The 9,702-nt window shown below is 36.1% G+C and overlaps 1 non-coding gene across 1 annotated transcript; it reads left to right on the forward strand.

The window, feature by feature from the left end:
* The first annotated feature begins 4,539 nt into the window (after positions 1 to 4,539).
* TRNAI-AAU lies at positions 4,540 to 4,613 on the forward strand. Its single transcript has one exon. It is a non-coding gene; the product is annotated as a tRNA-Ile (tRNA).
* Positions 4,614 to 9,702: the final 5,089 nt, after the last annotated feature.

Below are 9,702 nucleotides of genomic sequence, written 5' to 3' on the forward strand. Positions count from 1 at the left end.
GTATGTAGTCATGTTGAATGCAAGGATATTGTTAGAGCACTGCTAGGTCGTACTCGCAAGCGTTGCTATCTCAAGCTTGTTGTCAAGTTTAGTTGCCAAAACTATAAGTCTTGATTTCTACTCTACTTATAGATAAGTCTCGGATTAGGATAGAAAGTGTAGTTGATCATTATACTTCACGTCATTCATCGATTAAAGACGAAGAACTACTAAGGGGAGCTTATGAAACTTCATCAACAAAAGGTATGTGGAGACTTGAACTCATCTATCACCCAAAAGTCTATCTACTTTATCTCTTATTTGAGACAAAAGTCGTATAGCTATATAGACTTCGATTATACACATTTGATATTTCGAGGAGAGTTAACTAGCTTACATATTTCTCGAAATATTTGTTAGTAAGATTTCGCTTTAACCAAGTTCATCTTATAATCTTGGCGAAAGTCAAAAGACGATCATGTGAAAATCGCCTTGTAACATATTACATAAATTGTGTGAGGAAGTCATTTGATGTAGACATAATTGGATTATGTGCACAGTATGCGTACTTGCATGTGTGTTGATCCAAGACTCGAATGTAGTATGCGTACTGGCGAGGTCAGGTAAAGTTCGGGAGCTAGAGTATGTGTACCTGTACGAGTACTGGCGAAGTTAGTTGAAGTCCAGGTACTATAATACGTGTACCAGTACGCGTACTGGACTCAACTGAAACTTGGAAGTGTACGACGGTATGCATACCTGTTTTCATACTGGCCGAGGGTTCTATACTAGCCATGGCAAGTCAATGGAATTCGAACACAGTCCAAGTCCGGCTACTTAAGTTTTCGTACCAGTTTGCATATTTGAGTGGGTTATGCTCTATAATCGGTTTGTTCATGAACTATTACATTTATATAATAAGTAATGTAATCTTTTGCAAACCGTGGCTATAATGTTCATGAATTAATTTGAGTGAATCAAAATCGATTTTGCTTCAATTTGTATTGTATACTTCTATGACAATATAAACAATCGAACAAACTCTAGAACTAGTTTCATTTGAGTCATTTGAACTAGTTATGGTTAAGATGAATAAGGTTGATATGAAAGTGTTCATATGGCTAACTTCGGTTAACTATTGTTGAGCCAACAAAGGTGTACACGTTTAGGTACAGTTACTCATATCTAAATGAAGTCACTTTTCATTTGTGTCTAACAAGATAAGTTTGATCTAACGGTTGAAATATATTAGCTTGAGTCTAATCAGGTTTTCATCTAAAGGTGAATATTGAATGCTTTGTTAACAAGGTAACATTGATTGAAAACCCAGATTTGAAGACTATATAAAGGAGAACTCTAGGAACTGGGAAACCTAATCCCCATACCTCATGTGTGATACTAGTTGGGACCAGAGTCGATTCTCCTTTAACCTTAGGTATTTCTAAAACCCAGTAGGTTAACGACTTGAAGACTTCATTGGGATTGTGAAGCCAGACCCAACTATTTTCTCTGCAGTTGCATGTTCTGATCTTGCTGTTTTCTATCGTGATTGAGTACTATCTTCTCTAAGATTTGCTCGAGATTTAATCTCCGATAGGCAAGATAAAGTAGTCACAAACATCTTCGTTTCATCATTTGTGATTCCACAATATCATGTTTCGCTACCATACGATTAAGATTATTGTGAAGTGATTGATATTTCTAGCCTGTTCTTTGGGAATATAAGTCCGGTAAATTAATTGGTTCATGTTCACCTTGAATTATCAAAAGACGAAACAAGACGCATAGGTATATCTGTGGGAGACATATTTATCTATTCAATAGACTTTTCTGTGTGAGAAAGATTGGTTTATCAAGTCTTTGACTTTGGGTCGTAGCAACTCTTAGTTGTGGGTGAGATCATCTAAGGAAATCAAGTGCACAGAATCCGGCGTGGTTCTAGAGGCGTAAGGAACGCGACTGTACCTTGATCAGTGTGAGATTGGTTAGGGATCAACTACATTCCATTCCGAAGTTAACTTCGATTAGGCTAGTGTCTGTAGCTGCTTAATACAGTATGGTGTTCAAATCTGGACTAGGTTCTGGGGTTTTTCTACATTTGTGGTTTCCTCCTTAACAAAATTTATGGTTTCTGTGTTATTTATTTTTCGCATTATATTTATTTATATAATTGAGATATCACAGGTTGTGCGTAAATTCAATCAATTTTGAATTCAACCTTTGGTTGTTGATTAAATTGATTGACACTTGGATATTGGTTTTTGATACCGTCCAAGTTATTTCTTATATTCAATCGGGCTTGCAAATTACTATTTATTTTATTGCAAATAAAATTGATAAATAGAGATATAACTCTTTGATATATTTTTCTTAAGATTGAGTCTGGCTGTCTAGTTGATTCTCTTGAAAGTATATTGGAGTTAATCCATACAGATTGTTGAGCGAAATATTCGGTGTGGTTGTTAGACCTCGCTTTTTCAGATATGTTTAGTCATTATTGTGAGAGATAACTCAAGCTCAGTGAAAATAAAAAAGAAGAAAATAAGAAAACAACAGTTAATGTTTGAATCCCGATCTTTTTTATTTCCTAGATTATGCAGATAAGAAAACTGTTGTGGCCTTCACATATGCCTTTTTATCTTTATGTATAATCTAGTTATATTTTATGTGCCAAGGAACTGAAACTCACAACATCATCTATGAATCAGACTGTAAAAATGTAATTAGCCCTATCACAAATGCCAATCCAGTCGTTCACTGAATGAACCAGCTATGTAGAAGAAATAAGGCATTTGCTTAGTTCTCTTTTGTATGTTGGTGTTAGTCATGTAAAAAGAAAAACTAACAATATAGCCCATGTAATAGCTAACAAAGATAAAGATAGCAAAACCTCTTCTGAATTTTGGTGTAACATCCCAGAAGAATTTGAAATCTTAGTAAGGGATAAAAGGAAGGTTAGCATTATGGCTTAATGAAGTAGTTTTGTTGCATCAAAAAAAGAAAAATTACTATGTTTTATATACCAAAGTGCCCTGTTAGCTCAGTTGGTTATAATATAGTGAAGGCCACATGTTCGAGGCTTACATGGGCCAACTAGCTTATATTTTTTCTTTTAATTTATGTTACAGTTTGAGAAATTGTTTACCCACCCACCGGCAACACATTGATGAAGGTGAGAGATTCGGAACCTGCGTGAGACAATCAATTAATTAGTATTTTTTTTTTATCTTTTGTAATCCGTCACTAACTATTGTTTTCTAAGTTTTTAATGACCAACAAAAATTATATTGATAAAGAAAAGGGATACAATATATCCAAACAACCAAAATGGCAGAAAATTATGTATGCAAAGTTGTTATATTTTGAGACATTACTCACCCCCATTTATGTATCAAAGTGGCCCATTATCTTAATTTATTAGAGCGTCGTGCTAATAAATCGAAGGTCCCAGGTTCGAGAGCTGCATGGGCCAATAAATAATATTTTTTTTTCATTTTTTCTATTTAAAATCACTAATTATTGTTTTAAAATTTTTAATCAATAAATAAAAAAATATACTGATATAAAAAAGAATACATAATTAGTTATTAGCATTTTTACATTTTTTTTTTTCGATTTTAAAATTATTAATTATTATTTTTTCCAATCAAAAGAAGGGATACACGTAATTTAAACCAAATAGAAAGGAAAAGAAGAAGCGCAATCCACTGATGTTTTAGGAACAAGTGTCTTGAGATCATAGGTACCTCATAAAAATAATATGTCTGAACAATTTATTTTATCTCATTTTTACATCGATCAAGAAAAACTATATGGATAAAAATCTTACTTACACAAGGTGGATAACTCTTGCATTGTCGGTTATGACAGGGTATGTTTATTCATTTTCATTGTGATCCATCAAGGTGGCCCATTATCTCAGTTGGTTAGAGCATCGTGCTAATAATGCGAAGGTCGCAGATTCAAGGCCTGCATAGGCCAATAAATAACATTTTATTCCCTCGCATTTATTTAAAATCACTAATTCTTTTTTAAATTTTTAATCGATACATAAAAATTATATTGATATAAAAACGAATACACATGATTTAAACCACCAAAAATGGAAATAGGGAGTACAAGTATCACTCACAAAGTGATTGATGTTTTAGGAGCTAATGGCTTAAAATTATAAGTACAACAAAAATATGTTCCCAAGTAATTTAACTTAATTTTTATTTAATTTTGAACGAGAAAAGAATTATACGGATCAAAATTTTACTTACACAATATATAACTCATACATTGACGATTATGACGGAGAAAAGGGATACACGTGATTTAAACCAAATAGAAAGGAAAAAAAACTGCATTTCAGTGCTATTTTAGGAACAAATTAATATCTTGAGATCATAGGTACCGCATAAAAATACTATGCCTGAGCAGTTTATTTTATCTCGTTTTTAGATGGATAAATAAAAACTATATGGATCAAAATCTTACTCACATAAGATGGATAGCTCTTGCATTGTCGGTTATGACGGAATATGTTTCTTCATTTTCATTGTGATGCATCACAATGGCCCATTAGCTCAGTTGGTTAGAGCGTCGTGCTAATAACGCGAAGGTCGCAGGTTCGAGACCTGCGTGGGCCAATCAATTACTATTTTAGTTTTCGATCTATGAACCTTTAATGGTGCATCTCTGTTCAATGCACCTTCAAACAACTACCCCTTCTAATATGTCTTATTGATACTTTTAAATTAAAAATAGAGGAGGCCTTTGTCTGTTTGCTATATAAGCCAAGTTTAGCTGCTTTTGCGACAACGAGTTTTAAGCAATGCAGCACGACTTTCAGTTAATGGTGATCTTCGAAGATTTAATGATGTATCTCCGCTCAATGTAACTTCAACCAACTACCCCTTCCTATATATGAATTATGGATATTTTTAAGTTCGAAATAGGGGAGCGCTTTGCCTGTTGTCCATATGCTAAGTTCAACTGTTTTTGCGACAACGACTGTCAAGCAATAAACCATGTTTTTCGAGTAATGCACACTATGTTGGTGCATTATACAGTTCTAACCCGATGGCCAACTTGTGTATTGGCACCAAAATGGTGCAATCTCTCTCGGCCAGAGTCGCACTGGCTGATGCACCACGATGGTACAATTTTTTTCTTGGGACAACTTACCCTAAAGAAAAAATAGAAGAACAAAAAAAACTTGAGATGAAGTTTCACCTCATCCAAATGACACATTTTTGAACATGCGAAAAATAGGAACACTAATTTTGGGCATGCCTAAAACTTTCAAGGCATACAAAAGACTAGTCCTAACTTGGGTGACCTTATAAGGGGTACCCTATGGGTGATTTAATTACCTATATGCCCTTAAATCCTATAAATTACTAATCTATCTGTAACCTTAATACAAAAATCTATAATCATAAACCTAAAAACAGTTTCAACCCCTTTTTATTCCTCCTCATCCTCCACAGTCGAACTCACCTTCTCCTTTTTTTCATCGTATCATCGCCGAAATTTAATCGTCGATTCGTGAAAATTTAGTCGACGATTAAACTCATCTATATAATGGTTCGCCGTAAGCCAGTATCTCGTTCTAATCGAGCGATTGAACAACCCATTGAAGAAGAAGAAGATTTAGAGAGTGAAGAAGATTTAGAGAAATCAACCACAAAATCAACCGGAAGAAGAGATTGAAGAAGAACCAACTCCACAAATGAGAATAAGAAGGTTAGTTTTACAAACCCATCTCGCATTTGATGTTTTTGATTGGTTTGATTGATTTAATTCGTCAAAATCATGTTTCTGCGGCGGTTATAGGGTATGGTTCGGCGCAAAACAAATCTTAGATGTGCGCCGAGCTGTTCTTGAAACTGAACCCTGAAAGTGCATATGAACGGCTCGGCGTATATCTGAAATCTGTTTTGAGCCGAACTTAGTAAAACAGAGACTTATATTTGGGATCGGATTATTCGATGATGTTAGTTTTGTTCCGAATATGTTTTGTGAATTTCAGAAATTTTGCATGTGCGTAGGATCGGCTTGTATGGTAGTATTAGTTTTGTGCCGAATAATTGTTGTTTGAATTTCAGAATTTTTGCATGTGCTTAGGATCGGATTGTATGGTTGTATTAGTTTTGCACCGAATAAAGGTTTCGATTCATAAGTCTAGATTCGGCTTATTCGATAGTATTAGGGTTGCGCCGAATATCATTGTTAAAATTTCATAAATTTTACTAGTGTGTAGAATCGGCTTATTTATATGATATCATGTTGCGCCGAATACATGTTTGAGTTCATACTTATGGGTTCGGCTTATTCTACGGTATCGGTTGTGAGCAGAATATTTAGGATCGGCTTATAATTGTTTTGTGGTATGAGCCGATCCACTCTCTGTGTAAGCTAATAAAAATTTCAAGACATGATTCGGCTCATAAGTGTTATTTCGGGTAAGCCGAGCCATCTTATTTTCTTACAAGTTTTTGGCTTTCCAAATCTCTTTGTTGTTCGAATTAGTCTTATAACTTTCATACTTGTGTCAGGACCAATGCAGCTACTAAGAGGAAGAAGATGGAGGTAACACCTTCTACTTCTAAAACTCCCGATCCTAGAGGAGGAGGTAAGAAAAAATTGGGAGCGGGAGGTAGAGGAGGAATTTTAGAAGAAGAAGCTGAACAAGTAAGAATTGAAAGACAAGAAGAAGGAATATCTGAAGATGAAGAAGTTGATGATAATCAAGAAGTTCATCAACAAACACAACCCCAAGGAAAACCCAAGAAAGACAAGAAAGGTAAGAAGGTGGCAGAACCCGAGAAAGAGAAGAACGATGATGATCGACGGATCACTGGTTTACACATTCCTGATGAAGATGACGTTATTACACCTCGATCAGATGGTTTGCCTCATGGTCTTCCGGAAGATGGAGGAAATGTGTTGATTGGTTATGCCGATTCTTGGGCGAAGAAAATTTATGAGACTCCTGATCACAACCGTGCAGTCCGAGTATTGAGACACCAGAGGGAAGCGGAATGGAGTCTTGATGAAGAGGTTCCTGAGGTGATTGCTTACGTGCAACGCAGTGCTTTATGGCCTATCATCAATTATGGACATAAGGAATATGATAGTGTGTCGGCCTCTGCATTTACCGAGCGCTTTTGTCCAGAAACTTACACATTTCAATTACCTTTTGGAGAGATGTCAATCACTCTTGATGAGGCTAGTAAGATTACAGGCCTTAAAGCAAGGGGTGTAAGTGTGGATGCTGGTTTTTATGACATGAGTTGGGATGAGGTATACAATTTGTACCTGGAATGCCTTGGTTGGGGTTCAATGAAAACTGAGTTGGAGTTTTGTCGATCAGTTAAAGATGTCGATACCGTTTGCATACCAGGTGGCAGAAATAAGAAGAATAAGAAGATCAAGTTGACTAACTTGAAAAGGGAGTTTGAGAACACAAAGGAAAGAGTCACACAAGGTTTGTTGATAATGGATCCCGTCAAAGTGAAGCAAACCGGAACTGCCTACTTGCTTTATACTCTTGGTAGAGACATCTTTCCCGACACTACCGGAAACAAGATAAATGCTAAATATCTCCAATTGGTAAAGAATCTTGAAACTTGTAACAAGTTTGCTTGGGGAACGGCTACGCTCGCTTACCTGCTGGACCAACTTGCCACCGCGTCTAGGTTGACAAGTACAAATATCGGAGGGAACTTCACTTTGCTCCAGGTAACTTTTGGGAGTTCAGAGTATGGTTCGGCTTATAACCATAAAACCTTTTAAGCCGAAGTTTTTACTTACTTGGTTCGGCTTATAATACTTGATCCATATAAGCCGAACAGTTCTCTAAGTTTACAAACTTTAGTCTTACTTTGATGTTTCCAAGTAAAACTTGTTTCTATCAATTCAATTCCTTTGATTTTTTAATGTGGTTCTTTGGATGTAGGTGTGGATATATGACCATTTCCCAATTTTGAACTTGGCCAAAGTATTTGTGAAAGATGTTGATTATGTTGATACTGAGCCAACTGCAGCACGGTACGCGTACGGGGACTCCATGAAAAGGAACAAAAAGAAGTTGGTGGAAAGTTTGAGAGAGACGTTAGACCGTCTTGGTGTTGATGATGTCGCTTTTCAACCATATGAGAAGGAAGATGAAGAAGATGAAGTTGTTGAAGATGAGGATATGCCGGTAGGTATGTATCATGGTCCATTGTGGTATCCCGGTGGTTATGTTATATAAGATCCTAAGCGAGTACTCAAGATATCTGATAAGGGGAAGGCGAGGCCAATCAAGATCACCAACAAGTCTACTTTCGAAGATGTAGTCAAGGCTTTCAAGGTTATGGTAAGAATGACTTCACTTTATACTGTTTTCATATATTATTTATGGTAAAAATGTCTTCAACCTCATGGTTATAAGTTGTTGTCAAATGAAAAAATAGGTTGCCGCGGGTAGGGATATGTTGAAAAAAATGAAGGCCAAACTTGGTTGCAAAACAACAATGACCGTGGAAGAACAAAAATACCTCATCAACAAGTGCGATGCAATAATCAACAAAGGACAAGGACCCGAGGAACCCGAACAAAGGCCTACCACTAAGAGGTCTCGACAAGTTGGTGAAGGTACAAGCCAAGGTGGTGCTACCGTCCAACCCGGTAATGATGCGTCGGAAGATGAAGACCAAGGTGGAAGAAGAGGTGGTCGTGCAACTAAGAAGAGGGGTCGTGGTTAAATTCCCTTTTATGTACACTTTTATGGTACACTTTTTCTTAAGTTTTAAGTACACTTTTATGGTGTTGCAAACACCTTTGCTTTAAGGTGCTGAACTTTGTTTTTAATGGTGCTGGGATTGGGTTATGGACACCTTCAATTTCATGTTTTAATGAATAGCTTAACAATTATGTACCGAATTTACAGAGTTCGGCTTATCCTCTAATGTTAGTTACGCGCCGAATCATTTGTCCTTCAGGTTCGGCGCATTCGATAATCACCTTATGTGTCGAACTATAAACATTTTCAGGTTTCGGCTTATACGATATCCTCAGTATGTGCCGAACCACGAACAATATTTTAACCCAAAAATTAACAAATTCATGTTCGGCTCAGACGATAATCATATTATGTGCCGAACCTTGAACATAAGAGGTTTCGGCTGATACAATATTCTCCATATGTGCCGAACCAGTAACAATATTTCAACCCAGAAATTAAAAAATTATGTTCGGCACATACGATTTTGGATATGTAAGCCGAATTAGTAATCATTCTATTCCGGGCTATTCAGGATGTTGTTCGGCTTACTATGAAACTTTCATATAAGCCCAACTAGTGTCTAGCAAAAGGGTTGGAATTGGAAATTATAGGTTCGGCGCATGCAGTAAACAGATTCAGTAAGCCGAACCGTTCATCAATTGGTAGATTCGGCTCATAGATGTGAGCTGAACCTCAACCTGTTTCGCCGAACTATGATTCATAATCTAAGAATTCAGCCATTTGGGAATCATAGGTGTAGTTGATGTGTATTTTCCTAGGTTTTTTAGATGATATATGACCCTCCTCATCCTCCATTGAATCAAGAATTAGAATTTTCTCACTTTCTCCTTCTCTTTCTCTCCTTCTTAACCAAACCAAAACTTTGATTTTTTTTTCCTCAAATTTTTCATCTAAACAACTCTTATAATTCTAAAAATTATTTTAATCACTAAATAAAATATTTA

This window comes from Papaver somniferum, unplaced genomic scaffold, assembly GCF_003573695.1.
Source record: "Papaver somniferum cultivar HN1 unplaced genomic scaffold, ASM357369v1 unplaced-scaffold_16, whole genome shotgun sequence".
NCBI lineage: Eukaryota > Viridiplantae > Streptophyta > Magnoliopsida > Ranunculales > Papaveraceae > Papaver > Papaver somniferum.